At 37.4% G+C, this 24325-nt stretch overlaps 1 pseudogene; it reads right to left on the minus strand.

Moving 5' to 3' along the window:
* Positions 1-2997: 2997 nt before the first annotated feature.
* The window catches only part of LOC121323067, a 44496-nt pseudogene continuing 23168 nt past the window's right edge, over positions 2998-24325 (minus strand).

A 24325-nucleotide genomic window follows, 5' to 3' on the forward strand; every position in this document is an offset into this window, starting at 1 on the left:
TGATTTTTTTAAACCAGAGTAGCTGAAAAAAAAACCAAACAATTTTAATTTTTTTTTTTTCTTTTTTCAGTCCATACTCGTGTATTTCATTGTGTTCTTCTCAGTGGTTACAGATTTTGTTCCTCCAAAATGTATTTAACATTTTTCATAAAATTGGGTTTTATGAGGCTTCAAGCTTGCCTGGTGGGCAGTGAACAACCTTCCTTTCATACCAATTGACAATATGACCTATCAACTGCCAGTCACATCTACTCTTTCTCTGTTTAATGTGTGGATAGGAGGATCTGAAAGGTCAGTAGTCACATGATTTCAGTGGAATAAGGAAGCCTGTTCAGGTCAGTATAGGATTCTCAAGAGAAGCTCAAAGCTCAAAAACCAGATTATGAGAAATATGATAATATAATTATAGCAACAGAGCCCAGAATCACTCAGAATAATTAAAACATCATAGAACAGTAAGGGGAAAGTAAAAACGCTAGTGGAATGACATTTGAATCTACTTCCTCTTTAATCAGATTAATTAACTGAGATTAAAAGGGAGACCTATTACAAATTAATCATAAAGGGTGACTCTTCTCTTTGACCCTATTCACACTTGCGATTTCAGGTAGCCCAGGGCCACCTCTTCTCATATGTGAATGTTCCAAAGAAGAAAAGGCAGCCCAGATTTAGGCCGCTGTTTCGATGTGGTCCAGGGCCGGCCTTTACATATGTATGAACGCAAAGCAGACTAGGCCCAGCCTTTTTGTATCACATGACCAATGTGGCTGCATAGCTCAGTAGATACTCCCATACTCTTGGGAGTGAATGTGCGAACGGTAACTAAAAAGCTGAATGCTCTGCTAGCCAGGACGGCAGTGGATCAATATTGAATTGTGTCTACATCATACAACTTTAATTATAAAAATATAAAATTAAAAAAATCTAGAAAGTTAACGTTCAGGTTGTTTCTTTCACATAATAAAAAAACTGCAGTGCATTCACAATTATGCTTAATTTGTCTCAATTACCCTTCTTCCTGTTATTTAGTAACTAAGCAATAAATATAAAAACTGCAGGATTGTGAATCTCAATAATGATCACTGATGCTGACGACTTGGCATATTCAGCCACCATTGTTTATTTTGCAACAATATACATAGCTAGAGAAGTGTGCTTCTTTATAGTAAAATGTCAATCATTTCTTTTAGCTGCTTGCTTTTACACACATATAAAATACTGTTCTCATCCACAAACGTGCAGCGTTGATGCACCATGTGATATTTCAGTGCCTGTTACTGTGATTATTTTCTGTTTTATATTTGTAATTAATTTAGATGTAATTATGGACTTTTTTTGTATTGATCAGTGGCAAAAATTCCAAATTAAATCCATTTTGATTCTATGTTTTAACACAACAAAATGTGGAAAAGTCCAAGGGAGTGAATACTTTTGAAAGCCATTGTATATAACTTGAAAATTGATACATTAGAGATGAACCAGGCAAACCAGGTTTCAAGGAATAACTAAATGGTGTAGAAATAAAAAGTGTTAAGTGTGTTGTGACTTCTGTGACTTGCATACATAAAAAAGACACCAGTAGACACAGGATTTTCTTTTTTTTCTCAGTGCCAAATAAAGAGCAATCACACACCATTGTAACAGGGTGCTTTGTAAAGTAATTAGTAATTGAAACTGACGTGCGAGTTACAGTTTTTTATAACTAATTTGGTCTCCAGTGGGTCCCTTGCCTTTTACAAACATTGAATTTGTTACATACATACTTACAGCGAGGGTTTTAGTTTCCAGCCCTGTCACTCATGCACCTACAGACACAACAGTCTCAGGGTTAAAGATTTCAAAGCCAGCGGCACAGGGCCTGTACACACAAAGGAAAACATTTTACATTAATTTTGTAAATGCTGTACATGGAACTATATACCTGCTTAGGGATTTATTTGATCAATTTACACTTAGTTGTAGGGGTAATCCCGGGTTAACCGAGGATACATGGTAGATGTATGGGATTTCACTTGAGTGAGTATTACTATGAAACTTGTAAGATGGATGCACCAGACTATAGATGACAGGACTATCACCATTTACCAAGCAATACTACACCACATATTATCCATTCACTTGTAAAGCAGAATTACTGGATGGGATATTAAGTTCTTTTAATGTTTGTATTTACCTGAAGACAGGGACTATTATATAAATGGGAAACTACATTTAGAAAGCAATTAAGGGGTCTGAGGTAAAATGGGCAATCAACCCCCAATCCTACTCTAAAGAACAAGGGGGGGGGGGGGTTACTATGGAAGTTGTTTCACTTTTAATGGAGCTACCATTGGGTATATTGGTAGGAATTAGCTATTTTTTTTCTATGTGTATCCAATCGTATGTAGGCCCACTTGTGCAATTTTGTTCCTCAAATGTGCAGTTTTAAAAAAATACATGGAAGCATGAATTTTAATTTCAAAACATACCTTGTCCTACGTGTTAGAGAAATCCCATATTGATTAATTTAATCAAGTTTGCAGTTCATGGTTTAAATGGTTTCTTTTTGGGGAAGGTTTATTAGTTTATTCCAATTTTTTAAAGCACTGTTTAACTGAAGAGATGTCAAAAAACAAACAGTGGCAATGCTTAGAGAATAGGCAAGTTTTGGCACACCCATACAAACCATCAAGCACATTAACCATCAGTCTGGATGGAGACACTAGACCTCAAACAGCATGCAAACAGTTAATAAAATACATTCAAATAAAACAAAAATGTGACAATTTTTGTTTGCATTTAAAATGTTACACTTTAAAACAGTTTAACTGCTTCCAAGTCAAAGTTGTAGCTGTTACTGCCATTTAAACATAACACACAAATGAACAAAATGTCTGTTTTTATTGTTACAATCTGAAAAATAATAATAAAAAAAGACTTTTTACGACTGCCATTTCATAAAATACATACATATAAGACATATATTAATATTTAATAAATATTCTTTATTTACTTTTTTATTTACAGATTCACAATATAATATTTCCAAATATTGCCAAAGACTATTATCAAAGATATTTAATCCAAAGTGTAACTTGTACCAGTTGTTGTTGTTTTGTTGTTGTTGTTGTTATTTTAAGAAGAAAAACACTAATTAAAAATTATAAAACTAGAAAATAACAAATAAGAAATCTAATTCAGTTTTTTTGGAAGTTGTTAATTTTGTAATAGATACCGTTGTTTCTCTTCTTTAAAAACAAAATAAATGCTTTTGATATAGCCCTCTAGTTTCCCTTTCAGTTTCCAATGAAACATCTTGGCGGCCATTTTCTCTGTGTTCGGGCTAGGTGAGTCAACTGAAGACAAATAGGAACATTTTTGTGCTGACCTTTGCAAAAACAGAAATACCTCTACTTTTATAACTATATCAAACTTCCCTGCTCTGTTTGTGTAGCTACTCCATGAGGTCCCCAAAAAACAAAATTCTAAGAAACAATATTTTAACACTCTATATTACCATCACTGGCCTACAGAACTCCATTAAGCAAACGTGAAATGGAGCCTTTCCCTGAGGTGTTTTTGTTAAATGGGATTTAAGAATTAGTGAAAACAACTTATAAAAAATTATAACATTTATGCAAATTTAGTTTTTTCAACATCTTATCCATGATCGAAGTCATTAATCAGATGGGGGAATATCATAGTCAAATCTAACCCCATGACTATTATTTTTGAACCTCAGACAATATGTGGTTCTGTGTGGTTATTTCTCTAACACTAAAAAAAAACAAAATGGTTATTTGGGTCTTGAATTGACACTGAGGCCTGCTTCAAAATTACTTTAGAAGACAAAATGGAAGCTGGGGATTGAAATGATTTTGGTAGCAAACCCTGTAGCTCATATTATCACAACTGCTTTAATAGAACTTCAAAAAACTGAATCATACATTCAGGTCAGGTACACAAATGTTTTGACCAAAGTAAAAAAAAACATGCTATAATATTTATTTATTTATCAATCATTAATTAATTTACCCATGTTTTTCTACTGGATTTGAAACAACAATTTTGCCTGACCACCTACCGATTAGGAGAAGTAAAGATCACGAGACGGCCTTTTCTTGACAAAGCTACTCAATGAATGTTACCAAGCTACTAAACTCTGGATGCAAGGACCCAGTCTGGGAAATTGTTGCCTGGATGCAACGAGGAGAACTATGACCAGATGATTTTCCATCAACTCGCAGGAGCACCAATGCAAAGGCAGCACTCCCTGTGGGTTCCCACCCAAGATCGGGAAATCAATGCAACTAGCAAGCTCCTAATTGTACGACTCGCCCTGCCCTTCAGCACGTTGGAGCTTTTTCAAAGGGCTGTGCTTGGGAAATTGTTGCCTGGATGCAAGGAGGAGAACTGTGACCAGATGATTTTCTACCAACCCACAGGCGCACTAATGCAAATCCAGTACTCCCTGTGGGCCCCTAGCCAAGATGGCCAACTCAATGTAAACTAGATTTGAACTAGCAAGCTAATTGTATGACACCCTGCCCTTCAGCACAGTGGAACTTTCCCTGGATGAAGCACTGGAAATCCTCTACTAAAATATACCAGTGTTTTTTCCATTTCTATAGCACTTTGACTATATTTTATTCCAAAAGTTTCACACTTACAAGACCTTTGCAACAGTGTGTAGTACATACAGTGGTGTTAGAACAGTAAAGCACTGTTCCCATAAGCTTTATGTTAACAGAAATCCTCCATTAATATGCAACAAAGCAAATGTTAACCCACTTTGTAAAAAAAAAAAAAAAAAAACGTTGTGAATCACTATAACCTCTAGATTTAAAAGCATGACACATCTTTGGGAAGCTGAAATTGACAGTTTCCTTAGGAACCTGTTTCGTGAAGGTTGGTGTTGAGTTTGACTCCAAACATGGCTTCCCATTGAGTCTTGACCCACTCCACAAGATCCTTCAGCAGATCCTGGCTCTCTGTCTGCAGACACCATGTCTTCTCATCCTTGGAAATCTGGAAATAGAAACAAAAACACAACATCATTCACTGACTGTAAGCAGTGAAAGGATAGCAGGAGTAAGGGATAATCTACAGATTTCCAACATACGGAACAATACAGCTGCAAAGTGAATGATCTAAAACCTACTTATCTGAAATTCTGGATCATCTAAACAAATGTCATGTAACTTTATATAGTAGACATTAATGACTAATTGTTCAGCAAACTGTTAGTAATAACTCAATTACATCAACAGTTTTTTTTTTACTTTACCTTTTTGTGATTGTTATTAGTTTTATATATGGTTCACAGGTAGAGGCCAATGGTAAGGTAATTGTGTCCTCGTTAGGGCAATTTCTTTCATCGGTGCAAACTGGGAGCTTCCACAGCACAGGAGTTGAATACTTATGCAAGCAAGATATTTCAGTTTTTTATTTTTCTTAAAAATATTTCCCAACATAAAACCAATGTCACCTTACAATAATTGATTCTGAGTTTCAGTGTTTAAAAATAAAATATCAAACAGAATTAAATTTCAATGTACAATTTGTAATTCGGTAATATGAGAAAATTGGTCAGGGGTCTGAATACTTTTGCAAGGCACTATATATATATATATATATATATATATATATATATATATATATATATATATATATATATATATATATATATTTTTTTTTTTTTTTCCCATTGTGCTGTAATAAGGCATGACATTTTTTTTTTGCTTTCTGTATTTATAACTGTTGCATTTTTATTTTTCCTTTTGCTTTTGAAATGTATTTATTTTCACATTGCCCGTCCCTTAAACTGACATTGAAATCCTAGAACAATTACTCATTTTGTGATGAAAATAAATGTAGATGATATCTTTAATTTAAAATATATTTTTTGGTGAACAATAATATTGTAATAATGATCGTCAAAGTAGGGTTTTGTCCTCTAAAGAGAAGCGGTTCCAAATACTGCCACTGGTAGTAATTATTATGGCTTAAGGAACCTTAAAGTGTTACATAAGCCCCTGCAGCGTTTACAAGAAACGCATATTCTCCCCCCCCCCCGACTTAGTCAGGAAAGTTCGTCAGGAGTAACACTATTTTTCTTCTAAACAAATTTGCAGGAGTAAGCGTTGCATTGCATCTGGGTGCAGTGCAATTCTCATCAGAGAATTTATTTCTCTCCCCACAAATGCTCAAGTAAAAGTTGAGAAATTTTTCCCCTATGTGAAATAAAATTATAAAAACAATCAGGATTATGCTATAGGGTTACAGGACGGCGAACGTCTGTGCATGTGGACAATATGGGCACGCATAGAAGTGAATGGACCAAGGCTGAAAGCAGAGGTCTGTTTACGAGCTGAAAGTGCTGATATAACCCATACATAGATGCTTGCAGTCCTATAAATGTAAAATACACAGCTTTATTATTCATATACAAGTTAAAAATATTGCAGTATTAGTTTTCTAATCATTACCAACCTTTATTTAGTACATTGTCAATTTCACTGAAAACAGGAAAACCACTGATGAAGAGAAGACCGTTAAGTGGCGATTGTTGGCTGAATACAGAAGGTGAAACATGTGTGCTCTGATTGGCTGAAAGATCCTGAGCAGTTTATACTGAAGAATATAATGCTGCAAAGCAGATAAAGTGGGATACAGCAAAGGTAAAGTAGCATTTCTTCTAAATATTGCAGGGGGTCCTATAAAACGGGTTTGTTCAACAGTTCAAAATCTTTACCACAGATGGTGCTGGGGATTGACTCTTGTGGTTGAGATGGATTTCAGTTTGCTGTCAGAATTGGGGGCAAATCCACGGATAATACCTAGAGGACAGGAAGAATATTTGATGTAAATGAAAGCAGAGTTAAATTTCACAAATGTCTTTCACAAAAAAAAAAAAAAAAAAAGACACTCCCTGGCATTTTATATACTTTTACCTACCTGGCATATTCTGATAAGAGTTTTCATTTCCTGAATAATATGAGATGCTAACTTATCATCAAAGTCAAATAACAGAAAATTCAAACATTTTCTGTTGAGTTCAAAAAGTGGAGCTTGGAAACTCCCAAGTGGCACATCCAGTAAAGGTGCTTTGCATGGAGTGCAGGATGCGCCCTATAGCCTGGAGATCGCAGGTTAGAGTCCGGCTATGTCACTGCCAATCTCCTAGGGGGCGGCACACAATTGGCCAAGCGCCGCACGGGTAGGGAGATTTTGGTCGGCAGGGCAATCCACAGTTCACCTCGCACCAGCGACCCCTGTAGCTGATAGGGTGCCTGCGGGTCTGCAGTGGAGCCATTCAGATCGGTGTTGTCCTCCGTCACTATAGGTCTTGTGGCTTCGCTGTAGCTCCACAGTGTGAAAAATTAGGGATTGGCAGGAACACGTTTTGGAGGATGCGTGTTCCAGCCTCTGTTTCCCAAGTCGCCGGGGGTTTGCAGCGGTGAACCAGGATAAAAAATAATAATTGGGCATTCCAAATTGGGGAGAAAACCAGGGTAAAAACCATTGCTGACAACCAAAAATAAAAAAATAAATACATAAAATGACAGATTATCTCACCAAATGCATGGCATCTACTTTGACAAAAGACAAACAGTTCGTTCCTCTAAACCCCCCAAACAGCTTGTACTTTCTAAGGTTACATTTGAACTTTCTAATTGCTAAGAGGGACACACATCTTCGCGCTCAACTTCATGTCCTGTAAACACGCTGACTGTATATATTCATATGCCTTCCTGGCATTAGTAGACACATGCCATAAAGTGTTTATTGTGTTTCCCCAAGTTCATGTCAGAAAGCCCTGTGGTTTTCTTCCCAGTCCACTCACTATTTTAATCTTCAAGCAATTCTGTCAGCCACATCTAGTTAAGAAAGCGGCAATAGACCCAATCACTGTGCACAAACAATAGAACCAAACTATGTACACAATCAAGGCCTGGGTGGCAAAAAGCATGTTCTGCACTGGGGTGTATTACAGGACCAGGAGGAAGGTGGTAAGACCTTGTAAGCCTTTTACTTATGGGGGGCTCTGGGTTCGAATTCAACTCAGGAAATAGTGTGTTGGTCTTAAATTAGCCCCAAGTGGACACATCAGCAGTCCACGTCAAAACCAGAATGCAATTGGGCAGAGTTCAGCATATTTAGCTGTCTTGGTTGAGAGAGGCCCAAGACTGAGTTGAAGAAGATGTTTAGGTCAGGGCTCAGCTGCACTCACAGAGCTATGAAGCTGTAGCTGCTGTAGTGGAAAACACGATTTGGTTAGGGAATCCAAAAACAAAGACAATTAAACAAACAAACAGAAAAGCACAGGGTCACTTCAAATTCAATCCTTTCTGTGTTTAACACTACCTTGGACAACTTCCTGGTTTGCCCAACAAAGTTTATCTAGATCCAAGGAAATCAACATTTTATTCTAGAGGTCAAAGGCCATGACATTGGGGACCTGCCAACAGGGATTGATGCTCTGGTGCCAGAAATGTCAACCTCTGTGTTGTGTTAGGTGGTCATGACAGAACATCCCAGATGTTCTATCAGTATAGACAAGCACTAATAATTGTAATTCTGATAGCAGTTTTGTGTTATGAAGCATCTGCTTACTATTAAGAGTTTAGAAAAAAAAACTGCATTGAGGACCAATCAATTAGGACATATTGACATTCCCAAGACAACCGACATACTGATAGTCTATTTACAGAAAATGGGACATCTGCACACATCGTCCTTCATCCCCAATTGATGCTTCTTTGAGACAATCAATCTTTTCCAGCAGCTGGATCACATCAACCTCAAAGGAACAGGACTTGCTTGCACTTGAACTGCAAAGTTAAATTAGGTGAAAATTATCACTTTGTTTCGAAAAGCCCATGCCCCACTGCAGAACATATAATATTTTTACAAAATATTTTTGTGTAGTAACATTTATAACTGACTATTTATAACTGACTATGTATAACTTATACTTGTGTTGGACATTAACAAGGCATTTCTAATAGATAATAGACATCCACCTAAGTCGCCTAAGTACAGATATGGACTATTTCAATTATATTTCAATGTAATTGTTGCGTGATTCTACGACTTTGCTGTACTGTGCTTTAAAGAAAAATTAATGGTTTAGACCAGACCAGAGCTTTTTTTTATATATATATATATATATATATATATATATATATATATATATATATATATATATATATATATATATATATATATAAATATATTAAAAAAAACACAGCGAAGCAAAACATCACTCACAGAATGGTAACCTCGATCATCCAAAGCTGCAGGTTTATACACATGTGACCGTCTCCAAATTAGTAATAAATCAATCAATCTGGAGACAGTCACATTCTGCACGAGTTTAGCATGGTTGTGGAAGTTTAACCCCACCCATGCTTTAAAAACAATTAACAATAAAATAACATGTTTTTATACACATAAACAATACACTTTAAATAATAATACAACAAATGATATAATACACACAGGGGCAGGGTGTACCACGTCACACTGGGGAAGACATTTGCTCTTCATTTTCTATAAATGTAAATTAGGAAGGGGTAGTCCATACCTGTCACAACTATGTGTAAACATTACCCATTAATATGGTTAGTCTGTTGATAGAAAACACCACAGACAGTTGTGAACCAGCATACTTTGAGTAAACTTGTTTTGGGTATCAGTCTGAAATGTAAACATTTTGTATGATATTGGCCATCAGCATGAATCTTTTAGCCAAAAAGGTTGGGCAGTTTTGTTTAAAGCATTCAGAAATTTAAAGGCACCATTATAACAAATGCTTTTGATACATAAACCTTTTCATAGTGCTGTTAACAGAAACAATGTTGATAGGATTTCCTAGAGTCTCCTCAATTCTTTATAAAACAAGATTGTGCTAAAGGAAGTCCTTTTCAAATTGTATCATGATGAAACAGGCTGTTGTCTAACTATATGCAGAACTCTAAAACGATACACAGAAAGAAAGTCAGATTGAATTGTACACACCCTCTGTATGATTTAGTTTTAAATTACTGCACACATACACTGAATGTGTGACTATTATAAACAGAAAAGGATGCCACAACTTTTAACTGCTCACAGTTCTTGGACTTGCATTGTTCTAGGCTCTAGAAATGTTATAGGTAGTAAGTGTCCATTTCACCTCTATCTAACAGGATATTGAAATGGCTCTTTCCTGAGAGACACATATTGAGAACCCCTTTTCTATAATGGGGTGTGAACAGTTTGCAATGTTCAGTACTTTTGCTTGTTTAACTTACTTGCACATTTTCAAAATGTCAGATAAATGTAAAAACAGAATTGCAAACAATGTGCAAGTAACATTTACTTAAGTATCTCATTTTTATCTTACTGGAAGGGTGTATTGTGGACTGCGCAGCAGTAAATGTAAAGTACTTTTTAATCACCAATTATAAGGTATTTTTAATATATCAATTTTATACCCCACTGGTGATGAAATCCCCTCTGAAGGGGATATGATGGAGGCACTCATGCATAAGTCACATATGTTTATCTTAAAAAGGCTCAGCCCAGGGTTTTAATGTTGACATTTAGTTTAAGAATAAGTTTAAGAAGAAAAAGCACTAAAGTAAAGCTGCCCACACACACATACCATTTGTGATTCTTTCAAATTGGCTGGAGACAACTTAATTATATTAAATCCTTCTATAAGTGCCAGTGGGATACAGCCCATCCCGATGAGTAGAGGACACAGCCCTGTATTGCTAGAAGCACATGCAATACTGAAATCAGGCACTTTCATGTCTCCACTTCAAAAGAGAATGAACTTGCCCTTTTTTAGTGCAATTACCAAACATCTCTTGTAAAAATTACAGCTAGGACTAATGAAAAGCAATTATCATTAAGCAAAAGCAGAGCCTCTTCCAAAAAACCCCAATGACTTCACCTTAGCTGTTGCACATGACGGATCTCTCAATAGGTAACCTATTCCTGTTCAACAAGTTTGCATGTGTTTTTGCAACTTCAACTTTCTACTTTTTTTTGTATATATAAAAAAAGAAAATTGCTTTTTTTTAAATGTATTTTTTTTTTTTTTTTTTTTTACCGGTTTGTAATAAGTATAGGAAATTTTAAAAAAATGCTAAAAAAAAGTTGCTTATCAACATTTTTAAATATTATTCTGCAAAAAAAACCTAACCAGTGCCTTAAATGTTTGCAGGATTACAGGAGAGTTAAGTATTAAGTTTAAGGAAAAACATTATTATGTGCAGTTTTTTCATAATTTTGAATAACGGACTATAAAAAAAAAAACAACCAAACAATGGATATACCAACTAGAACTGAAGTCCCTTCACCAATAAGAATTTTTGTTTACTTTTACAAAAATAGCAGTCTTTGTAGTTTTGCTAGTTTACTGTATGTTCCTTTTTTATTTTACTATGATGGTGAAATTAGAGACAAATCCCAATGCTCTGATTCAGTTTGATTTGTGTGTTAGAGTTCAGCCTTGTTCAGTAATTTATAACAGTGGAACTGACTGCCCTGTTTACTTTTATAGGAATTCCAAGTAGGTATACCCTACTACTGTATATACAAACAGTACAGATTCAGCATTATAAAGCTTACTTTTTAAATCTCAGCACAGCTTAGCCTCCAGCAACTGTTTGAAACTAACACCGCCCTGTATATTTCAAAGGGCCTGCCTATCATTTTGATGAAACTGACACAGACCTGCACTTTCAAAATAGTCTATTTAACTTCTACCTGATCATATTCAGATACTGTACTAGTATTTTGATTTGATATTCATCTACCCGTGTTGGAAAAAAAATCAAAAATAGCTATGTTATCCTTTGTTTAAATTTGTACTTCACTGGCCTCCTGTCCCATTTTTAAAACTCAAACCCCACGGCCTTTTACTTCCACACCCTTTGTTAACAAAAGTGACTTTTAATGACATGTTGAAAGTCACATAATTGCTATAACTTTAAGGCTGGTTGTGTGCGACTTGGGGGTGAGTATAAACTGCCTTCAAGATTTCAGACATTTATTTGCTTGGGAGTTGGTTTATTTCTTTGTATTCTTAAAAAAGACACCACACCTTATTTCCTGCCGATGTGTCTATTTAGTTGTGACTTTACACATACTGTTACCTGTATGCAGATTGAAGAAGCTCTTGCACTTCTCCCTGTCTCGGATCAGCAGCGTGTAGGCGGCTCCACTGTCCTCAAACTCAGCTCTGATACTCTGGCTCCCCAGCCCCACCTCCAGGTAGCTTAGTTCTAAGATGCGATGGCTCTCGCGCTTCCGCAGCCAATTGGATGGCTGGCCTCTGCAAGGAAACACAAGCACTTAATGACAATAGCTGTGCAGTCCTAGGAGCTCTCCAAAGTTCAATAACTCCATTATTGGAATCATACATAACATCCAATGTTTTAAAATCCATCCTTATTGTAAGCGTGGTCAATCTTATCACTGCTCTCTATTCTTCTGTTGGATATTTTGGCTCTTTTCCATGTATTTTCTACTACAATTTGGAATATTCAGATATTTGTAAGACTATAATATATAAATAAAAGCTGCTGCTGCGTCATGACATGAAATCCCTTTTTAGCATCATTAGATGGAAAGAAACGCAAATGAATAGAGACGCAAATGGATCACATTAGTATTACTGTAAAGCTATGTCTTAGTCGGTGCTTATCTTGGCAAGAGCAGAGTTCAAATCAGCATGAAGTTTTAAAATCCACTCTCATGTAATGGAAATTATAATCTTAAGACCAAAGTAAAAGCTGCTGCTGTGTCATGATATGAAATCCTTTTTTAGCTAATTATATCCTGAATTAAAACTTAAAAAAAACAAAAAGTAAGCTTCTCACAATGCCACTCCGGGGGTGCCCTCTCTTGTTAGGTACAGTGGCTCTCAAAAGTATTCACCCCCTTAGACTTTTCCACATTTTATTGTGTTACAACATGGAATCAAAATGGATTTAATTAGGAGCTTTTCCACTGACCAACACAAATAAAATCCATAATGTCAAAGTGAAAAATAAAATCTACAAATTGTTCTAAATTAATTGCAAATCTAAAACAGAAAATAATTGACTGCGTAAGTATTCACCCCCTTAGTAGATGCACCTTTGGCAGCAGTTACAGCCATGAGTCTGTTTGGATAAGTCTCTACCAGCTTTGCACATCTGGACACTGCCATTTTTGCCCATTTCTTCTTTGCAAAATTGCTCAAGCTCCGTCAAGTTGGATGGGGACCTTTGGTGAACAGCAATTTTCAACTCTTTCCTCATATTCTCAATTGAATTGAGGTCCGGGCTTTGACTGGGCCACTCCAGGATACATTGACCTTTTTGTTTCTAAGCCACTCCAGTGTGGCTTTGGCTGTATGTTTGGGGTCATTGTCTTGCTGGAAGATGAATCTTCTCCCAAGTCCCAGGTATCTTGCCGACTTCAGCAGGTTTTCCTTCAGGATTTCTCTGTACTTTGCTGCATCCATTTTGCCCTCTATCTTCACGAGCTTTCCAGGCCCTGACGCAGAGAAGCATCCCCATAGCATGATGCTGTGACCACCATGTTTCATGGCAGGGATGGTGTTCTCAGGATGATGTGCGGTGTTAGGCTTGCGCCAAACATAACGTTTAGCGTTGAGGCCAAAAAGCTCTATTTTGGTCTCATCAGACCATAGAATCTTTTTTTTTTTGGCTTTCTTTTTGCCACTCTCCCATAAAGGCCAGTTTTGTGAAGCACTCGTGCTATTGTTGCCGTATGCACAGTGTCTCCCAGCTCAGCCGTGGAAGACTGTATCTCCTTTAGAGTTGCCATAGGCCTCTTGGTGGCCTCCCTGACTAGTGCTCTTCTCGCCCGGATACTCAGTTTTTGAGGATGGCCGGTTCTAGACAGATTCACAGTTGTGCCATATTCTCTCCATTTCTTAATAAATTGACTTTACTGTGCTTCGGGGGATATTCAATGCCTTGGAAATGTTCTTATATCCTACCCCTGATTGGTGCTTTTGAAGAACTTTATTCAGAATTTGCTTTGAACGTTCCTTCGTCTTCATGATGTAGTTTTTGTTAGGAAATGTACTAATCTGAAATCATGTGAAACACCTTAACTGCACACAGGTGGACTCCATTCAACTAATTATGTGACTTCTAAAGACAATTGGTTGCACCAGAGCTTATTTAGGTGTGTCATAGCAAAGGGGGTGAACACTTATGCAATCAATTATTTTCTGTTTTATATTTGTAATTAATTTAGAACAATTTGTACATTTTATTTTTCACTTTGGCAATATGGACCTTTTTTGTGTAGATCAGTGGCAAAAACTCCTAATTAAATCAATTTTGATTCCATGTTGTAACACAATATAATGTGGAAAAGTCCAAGGGGGGTGAATACTTTTGAAAGCCACTGTACCTAAGAGAGGGCACCCCCAGTATGGCATTGTGAGAAGCTCATACTGCCAATAATTACTTAGCTCTTACTACTATCAATAAGTAGTTCCAGAAGCCCTCCTCCACCTTGTAAATCCAACTGCTATGTGACAGGAAAGATTGATAAAGAGGTGGCACTTACTGTATCTCTGAGAAGATTTCCAAGACATAAATCCAGTGGTCTGATATGATCAGCATTGAAGAAACCTCCTCTGGTTCGCCATATTTCACTATTGATAGTTGCAGAAACACAAAACAGACACTCACAATTAGATTAATGATGTTGTAGTCAAAATATAAATCAAGGCACCTATGGGGCTGCATAGACTATGTGAATTACTAGATTCAATTTCCCATTCACGCAATGAATATATTGGCATTCTGTTAATCTACACATGAAAACAGAAGACTCTTCTTTGTTTTTTGCTTTAAAGTCCTACGCAGGCTAAAAAGTTGTGTTTTTTTTTCTGTCTCCCCCAGCTATGGAGGAGTGGGAGTTATGCAGAATAGTCTTCTTTATGGGGTATTACAGTGATTTAACAGACTTGGCAGTTGTTCTACAAAAAAAATATCTGTATTTCAATAGGAAATGTGGATTGGAAACTTCTGACATTTAAATTAATTAATTTGATATGGACAGGGGAAGAGTGATTTTAATGTTCATAGGAGGCTGAGAAGGAGTTTTACATTCAGAGTATATAAACAGATTTGCTGTCGACCATGCAAATATTAAAAACCCCATGCAGAAGGTGACCATCTCCCTATTTAACTAATTGATTAAATTTGTTGTTAAACAGGAGATGGTCACCAATATAAAAACCTGCAGCTCTCCTTGTTCGAGGTGGAGTTTTGGAGTAAGAGAGAGAAGAACAGAGAATAAAATGAAACAAAAAAAAAGTAAGGATCATTGAAGGTAACTGCCCAGCCTGACTTTAGGTCTATTGTTTTAGTGTTCGTGATTTATTTATTTATTTTTAACTTTATTTTGTTCTGTGAGCAGGGTTTTTGTGTTTACATATTTTATTTATTTTTGTTTCAATAAAAATGACGCAAGAGTACGCTTTGCACCCATGTACCTGAGTCTGTGTAGTTCCTGCTTCTGGTCTGACGTCACCACCCTCAGCCGTCCTGTCACAGTGATAATAATGGTACCCTATTCATGCTACCTAAATAATAAGCAAGCATCCCTTTCAGAAATGTGATTGTTAAATGCATTGCACTCACATGGTTTCAATGTGTGATCATGCATTATATAAGTAGTGTGGATATATGTAGGCTTGCTAGTATTCGATTTTAATTTTTTTGCCAAATCGATGAAATGTCATCTGAAACTGAAATGTCATCATTTTTTAAGTATTCACCCCCCTGGGTCAATACTTGGTTGAACCACCTCTGGCAGCTATCTGAGCCAGTAGTCTTTTCAGATAAGTCTCTATTAACTTTGCACACCATGATGGAGCAATATTTACCCATTCCTTCTTGCAAAATTGCTCAGGCTGTGTTAAGTTAGTTGGGGAACGGTGATGGACAGCAATTTTGAGGTTTTGCCACAGATTTTGATGGGACAAAGGTCAGGACTGACTTTTACTTGCTGCGGAGAGCTCCAGTTTCTAATTTATATGACTAATCTATCTTCACCAGAATATTCATAAAGTTAGCTAATCCTCTGCTGCAGTGCTATACAGTATTCCTTTGTAAAAGTTATGAACTGGGGTTAAAAAACGGGAGATAAATGAAATAGGGTTTTGTCCAGAAACATTACTTGCATATTTGCGTCTAATATAAACGTTCCACAACACAGATTAGCCTCCCCATTTCATTTACTGTTCTGTCAAGCCCCCGCTTGCATTCTCTCCATCACGTAAATTAGAAAAGATCTTTAAATGCCATCAATTTAGGAAAGCAGTGGGAGTGTGGTGAGGCAGATTGATGAATTTGATATAAATCATGAAGTCTCTCCAACTGCAAATTCATGTACAAGTTCCTTCATATATAACATGGTTTTAACTGAATAGCAGTACTCTAGAAAAGTAAAAAAAAAGTGTGACATATATACATGAGCATGACAGACTAATGCAATCAGAGCATAAGGGTCACATATTATTGACTGAGGACCCTAAGAATGTAAATGTGACACAGAAAGGTGGACAGGGTTCCAATACTCTCAATAACTTCTGCTTGTGGAGGACATATTGACTTGTCCATAATGTGGAACATAGAGCTCCAATGGGGAATAACACCCCATCAAATAGCGGAAAGCTATAAAAGCATGAGGTACACACTACTGCATCTTATTTTGGCACAAAGAAAACAATCAACTGACAAAAAGACTATAACTGGAACAAACCAGTTCCTGGTAAGTATATATAGCATGTTATTTGTTTTCCAGGTAACAGCAATTCTTAATAAATGTCTCTTTCCTGTTACACGCACCAAATACATGTCAAATCTGTCCTGCTGTGCAGTTAACACCTCCCTTGAATCCATCTGACGGTACTTAACTGCTCTCTGTATTGGTATGCGAGTCTGACTGAGTGAAGGTACAAGACTAGACACATGTGTCGTCTTTACTGAAGCAAAAATAAAGAAGCGACTGTAACTGACTAACATTTTCTGAAAGGGTGGATACTGCAACTGAGGTTTTGTTTGCTATGGTTCATTATACAAATCCTCAGGTTTTTAGATGAATGGTAGAATTATTCAGCAAGGTGGTCAAAGGATATTACATGTTTTTGTTGTACTACTCACGGACAAAACCTAAACCACAGCACTATAGCTATAGTCAAGCATGTTTGCCTTTATCATCTATAAGCCAATGTGTGGCGAGGGGTTAATGTGCACTGGGAACACCAAACTCATTTTCTTCAGACATTGGGTGGTATGTAGATCTGTCACTCTTTAAAAAGAGACCCCAGTATGTAAAACGTTCCTTCAGGAAACACTGCAGCTCCTCTGTGTTCTCTTCAAACACCTCAACATCAAAGAACAGCTTGAGCCTGTGATCCACTCTCTGGAAATCTTCTGTGAAGAGGTTGTATTGAGCTGGAACACAGAGCCACAGATTAATCTTTAACCACCACACAGCACAGGCAAGCAATTAAATACACTGCAAAACTAAAAGTAATCTGTTGAACAAAGCAACAGCAATGCAGGTCTGATTAACTGCAGAATAACTATGATAAACTGCAAGATTAATTGAAGAACAAACACAACTGACCTTAGCCGTGCTCAAACACTTGGATTAAGGAAGTTACTTAGGTGGTTTTTGCACATTCATCTTTTTTTTTTTTTTTAACTGGCTAAGCTGCTCTAAGGGTGGAATGGCTAGAATAAGACTAGATGAGGTAAAAATAGGAAAATAGGTTGACCAGTCACCTAGTCAAAATATTCATAAATCATGAACTTGTCTGGTGCTCTGAGTGTATGATTTCATAACACTTTGTTGGTTGTACAAGATTTTAAAACTGCTTGGACTTTTCTATAACCATTTATTTAATGTTCTAAAATGTCATTGTACATGATATAATGGCTGTAATAACTATTGTTATTTTTGGAGATGACTATTTGTTATGTGTCTCTGTTGTCTTTTCAATGATTTCTATGTTAATGGATTGCAACTGCAACTGCCAGTGTGTCCATCTTAAACTGCACGCTTCATAATTATTTCATAATTACGTTATGTACAATTAGTCAACTACCAATTTCTGAGGTCAGCTGTTTTGTGATACCCTTAACATATACTTATTACAGGGATGGAGTTCTATTATCTAGAACTGAGATTTTGTAAAAGGTCCATAATTTCTAGCTGCTTGCTATGTAATCTATCACTGAATCCTTTCTGTGGTAAATATTTTCTCATAGTAGCGGAAGCCACTTTAGAGTAAGTGTGACAGACCATTTCTGCCTGCCTGGGTTACAGTACTTTACACTTGGAATCTGGCTTCACATGTATTAAACCAACTGTCAGGATCCAGTTCGGGGCTGTTTCCCAGTTTAAAATCCTCACCCTCACTTGACGCTTCCCCGTATTCTGAAGGTTGTTTAGGTACCACAAGCATGCTGTAGCTATAGCTTCCAGCCAAACTCTTTATACAGGATCTCCTTTATAGGTTCACAGGTCTCCTTTATACAGGATCTCTCCCGGCGTCCCGCTGGTAAAGGAACCCCTCTTGTTCACAGGTGTCGAGGAGTCGGCTGTGCTGAAACTTGCTAGCTGTGTGTCGCTGCTATTAAATGAAGTCCCGTGGCCCTCGTCTCCCCATCCGTCTTGCCCCATCTCCACCGTCACCGTTTTCTCCTCTCCGATGTACAAACTTAGGTTTCGAGCCGTGAGAAATGAGTCTGTTTCAGTTACGTTACTGTGTTCACTCATCTTCAACGTATCGTCATCAGTCCCGTTATCCTCCAAAACTGGGATGTTTTCTCGACGGCTGCTGCTCATGGGAGAGACTGTCCAAACTCTAGCACCCTAAAGACAAGGAGAGAAGCATCAGTTTAATTCTTAACATGTAGTGCTTCTTAAAATAATGCAGTCTCTGCTGCAGGTGGAAATGATGAGTTTTAAGGGCGGGTTCCATTGTGCTGATAGTAATGTGGCAAGAATTATTTGTGGAAAGGACCATTTATTTTCTTATGTTTAAGTAATTATATGAATTGTAATACTAAGTAATTTTTGTACATTTTTTTCTTTGACAGCTTTCACACTGTTGACATGAGTTTTCAGCCACTTCCTGTGTGATCCCTATTCCCCTCACCTCACTGCTGACCTGCTCCTCTGTGGGAGGGTTGCTGTCAACAAAGGCGATCTGCAGCATGCTGGAAGTCCTTTCTGAGAGGGTTGGAACTAGGCTGCTGGTGCAATGTTTTGATTGGCTGGCAAGCTGGACCACATGGTCACTGGTGCATGCTGGGCAGACAAGAGCTGTGCCTGGAATGAAAGACAGCAAAACAACATAAATCCACTGCCACAGCTGCAAATAAAACATTGAATTACAGAAATATACTGCACATCCCTTGTGTAATATGCACATCTTATATAATGCACATTATTGTATACTAGCCTATCAAAAACATCACTATATAGAATACAAGAAGATGTGTGGTCCAGTGGTTAAAGAAACAGGCATGTAATCAGGAGGCCCCAGGTTCAAATCTCAGCTCAGCCACTGACTCTGTGTGACCCTGAGCAAGTCACTTAACCTCCTTGTGCTCTGTCTTTTGGGTGAGACGTTGTTGTAAGTGACTCTGCAGCTGATGCATAGTTCACACACTCTAGTCTCGTATCTTGTAAATCGCTTTGTGATAGTGGTCCACTATGAAAGGCGCTATATAAAAAATAAAGATTATTATTAATATTACCAAAGTATAGTGTACATCTTGCATACAAGATGAAACCTGTACACAGTATTTAGAAATGTCCTCAATTTGAGTGCACTATATTCTAAAAATTAAGGTACCAATATTGACCAATATTTAGCCAATCAAGTACCAGTCTGTTAAACAGCTTTTTACAACAAATGTCAAGCAGTGTCTCATCAAATTTAAATAATGTCTACACCAAGTTTCATCACAATTGGATGAGCTGTTATCAAAATACAGGTGATACCAGTGATATAAACTTGTTGACAACAATTGGGGTTTTATTTTGTTCCTACTTTTAAAATTTGCCACTTTCTTGTCTGGGCTATGATAGATTTTCTAAGATAACTGCCTAAGTGAAAACAATGGCAACTTGCTTGGGAAGAGAAAATAAACCCTAAACCGTGTGTAATGGGGAGGTAACTTCAAAGCAAAAAGTTAACAGCTCCATATCTATTTTACAAGATGCAGACAAACAGCAGTAAGCAGCATGAGCCTTTTAAAGGGTGTGAACAATGCTTTTAATTGAGGAAACTCTGCTTTCCGTGAACAGATACACACTGTGGCCTCTTCAAAGCAAATACACATTTTTAGATAGCCCCTACATCAAATCACCCCTTCTCTCCCACACAATAAAACAATAAAAGCTCAATATAAAGTGAAGTGAACAAAGCTCAACAGGGGAAATCTTATTGGGGCTTTAAGATTCATCGCAATTACAATATCTAAAGCTTGCCTTTACTCGTTGTAGCACAGCTGAAGGTAACTGGCATGTTGCGCATTCTCGTTCTAGTGCATTAGAAACCTAGAAGGCTCCACAGAAAAACCAGCGGACAGATTTTTCTTTCGTTCCTAAAACCTGTGACTAAAATTAACTAGTTTAATCAAATTTAGTATTCTCATTTATTCAGGGTGATTTTGTTATGCAGTCTTGACCATACAGCAACGTTGAGGAGGATTCTGGGATCATATACTTTCACCGAGAGTCCCCTAAGATATATATATATATATATATATATATATATATATATATCTATATATATATATATATATAATATATATTTGACTTTTCACGTATCAAAAGGGGGCAAAATTCAGATAAGATGGATAGGATATGATTAAAAAAAAAATAAAACATTTTCTCATGTCTTATTGCGCAACATTATTCTCACAAGTCCCTATCATTTTAAGTTTACTTCATTTTTACTTTAGACTGAAGCGTAGGTGTGGTCCTAGCAACAGCTGCACAGAAAGTTATTTGGCTTTTTAGTGAAAGTCTGGAAAAGTAGCAAAATTGTGACTTGAGAATCTATTTCAACCCTATAAAAAGTAAGAAAATTGATTTAAAAGGCTTGGTTATAATACCTGTGTAAATACTATGCAGCAGATTTACATACAGTAGTATGAATCCACTATCCTCTAGAAAGAATTCCCACAGTGCAAGGTCATGTGAACTCAGCAGATACTCCCTTTTAAAACCAAGGGAGCATTTTAATAAAATATTAATTTTGTAAAGCTGTTGAATTCACAGACCTGGATGAAGATTGTGTGTTGTATGTCAAAGCTCACAGCACAAATGCTGGGAACAAGCCTGCTGGGCCAATAGAAGCTCAACCTCGACCCTTAGCCTCAGAGCATTATCAGATCGTTCATTAATGTCTACATCATTTTACCTGGAGTGTCTTATCCTGATAAAGCAATTCTTGCATGTATTCCGCTCTGCATATACTGTGAATCAAAGCTACTTCTACTCAGCTTTCATTTGGGGGCTGTCTTTTCTGTTTCTTTGTCTTTGGTTGTTATTAATTCAGTGCTCATGAAAGGTAGAGTCGAGACCCGAGCCAGTAGACATCCTGAGAGCTCTGTAAACAATATTCTGTACCTCAATTCTGACCTGAAAACCCCCAGCCTGTCTTTCTGCTGATTGTGACAAATTGTAGGGTGTCAAGTACTGTCATGTTGATTAATGTCCGTCTGAACTCATTTCACTTGTAACTATTAAACTCAAGCTTCCACAGGAGAAAGGCATGAACGACTAGTGAATTATTTCAGAAAGTAGGACAAGACGATAGGTATTGCAGTGGCTTATATTTGATCAGTTAGGTTAACCTGATGACACTCTGAAAGCTGGACCAGCCTGCTTGTACCCAGACTGCCGTAGCTGTCTTAAAAAGAAAACACCACAAGAAGTACACCAGTGTAAAAAAAGAAACAGATATATTCACGTCTTTTACCTCTAATGGCATGAATTAGAACCTGCTTTGCATGTGGACATTAGTCAACATCACCAAGCCACTACACATATCAGCACCATTGAGAGTTGCCTCAGATTGACTTTCAGAGACAGAACATTAAAAATAATTATAAAAATAATAATCGTTTTAATAGTTTGGTGTTTGGTTTCCATGGCTGCTGGCTATCCACCATCACAAGTTCAGGGATCCCTACATAATTAAACAGTAGGCCTTTTTATATGTGTTTTTACTGAAACCTGATACCACTACACACATTTTCCATCATGTACTGCCTATTCTAGGTTGTTTTAACATTTCCATATGTTATCCGGTATGTGACAGCTCACCAGTGGAGAAAGGGTATTGCAGTGGAAGATCCCCAGACAGTCTAGCTTGCTTACCAGCTGTCTGTGCCCCTTCCCCCAGCTCCTCCCCTCGGGCCTTGTCGAGAGAGTGGAGCCTCCTCTGCTCCTCAGGCTTTCCTGGTGAGAACTCCAGCTTACACTTCAGGCACTGCAAGCGCACAGACTCAGGCTCTAGCTCCAAGAGCTTTTGCACATTCTCCTCCGCAATCTTAGAGAATACCTGTGTTAAGGTCTAAAAAAGCAATAAATAAATAATAACACTGAAAAACTGTAACACCAGATTCCCAATTTGTATTGGCAACAACTATAAAAACATGATACTGAAGCTTACTTTAGAATACTTTATAATTATTATAATAACAGTAATATTCTTCAAGGCAAAAATAGTTGCAAACCATAAAATAAACTAACATGCCGCAGCCATATATGCACATGTATCACTATATGAATGCGCTGCTCAATCATCTGACATAGATCAGAAAGCATAAAAATCAGACACATGGCCAAACTAAACTGCATGAATGCATTTCAGTATTGCAGCAACAGAGCTCCTCTTGAATTGGTAAGGTTAAATCAGTGTAAAGTAAGGTTCAATCATTTTGAGATATTTTTGTTTACCATTCATAGTTTGTTAACATACTAAGAGACGAGAACAACTTTGAACCAGTCCATTAAAATGTATTAACATAGGTGTGGCGTGACTGGCAGTCTTCTTGTAAAATTAAATACATACAATCTCTCTCTTGCTAGACCATGTAATACCTTTGTCCTGAATTAAATCAAAGTTCATGGCGTAGCCATAGCCATATGCTGCCATAGTTTTGACTGAACCAATGCCTTTGTTTAAGCAAATGTCATTTAAATATGTATTTCATTTCCTTTGCTACAGGTACTTTATGGAGTTTGCCATAATTCTGAGTAGTGCTTGTTGCTCCAATATTAAATCATTACAATTTTCTCTCAATCTGTCTTACCTGGCTTTCAGCACAGAGATACCACATTTAAATAGACAGGAAGTGGGGCTGGCAGAGTTAAAAGGCCACATTTTCACATGATTTGAATGAAATGAGGAACGCTAATCAGTTTGAGTACCTTCTCCAGGCAGGTTTAAAACAAGTTCAAAGCCAAGCTGAGTTAAAGAAAAACAACAAATCAACAGGCTTAGCAAAAACCGAATGAATGAATTGTTATAAGGCCTGTGTTGTAAGTACAGCAAGTACAGAGCTTGATATTTCTCAAGAACCACATGATGACAAAGGAAAAACCAAAAAACAAAAGCACTGATTGTGCCGCTCACACTGCCTGTCATTACTTACCTGCAAGGCCTGCTGTGGGTTCTCATCCAGCATAACATATCGCCGCCTCTGCCGGTCCCTGCTGACGTAACTGAAGTGCAGTTCCAGTGATGGAAGAGTTTCCTCCCTGCCGCCCACTCAAAGGAGTCTAAAGCCAAACTTGTCTAAGGCCATTTATTAGTCTCATTTCAGTGAAAATTAGTTATCTACATGTAACAGGGCACCGTTAAATGCAGTCTCAAAGAGAGTGGCCAATGGTTTCAGGCCATGGAGATGCAACAGTGAATTGAATTCTGGCAATTTCACTCACAGGCATTACATTCACTGCGGATGTTCTCACTGCAAATAGAAAATACAGCTCCCATACTTTGCTGCCACTGTCCCAATATCCAAACTCCTCACAAATTCAGAACCACATTGACCTTTTCTCTCCAGATGGCCTGGGAGGTGTTGACCTCTCTCAGACTGTCGAGTTCAAGCTGGGCTAAGACCCTGGCACTCTGCAGGTCCACCTCCACAGCGTGCCGAGGCTTCACAAGGAGAAAGAGTCGCGAGCCGCCCAACTCCAGGAACTCCCCATCGGGCACAACGCCTACCACCAGGGGGTGGCAGAGATCCACTGCAAGAGTGAGGAGAGCTTGATAACA

Source organism: Polyodon spathula, chromosome 11 (genome assembly GCF_017654505.1).
Source record: "Polyodon spathula isolate WHYD16114869_AA chromosome 11, ASM1765450v1, whole genome shotgun sequence".
Taxonomy (NCBI): domain Eukaryota; kingdom Metazoa; phylum Chordata; class Actinopteri; order Acipenseriformes; family Polyodontidae; genus Polyodon; species Polyodon spathula.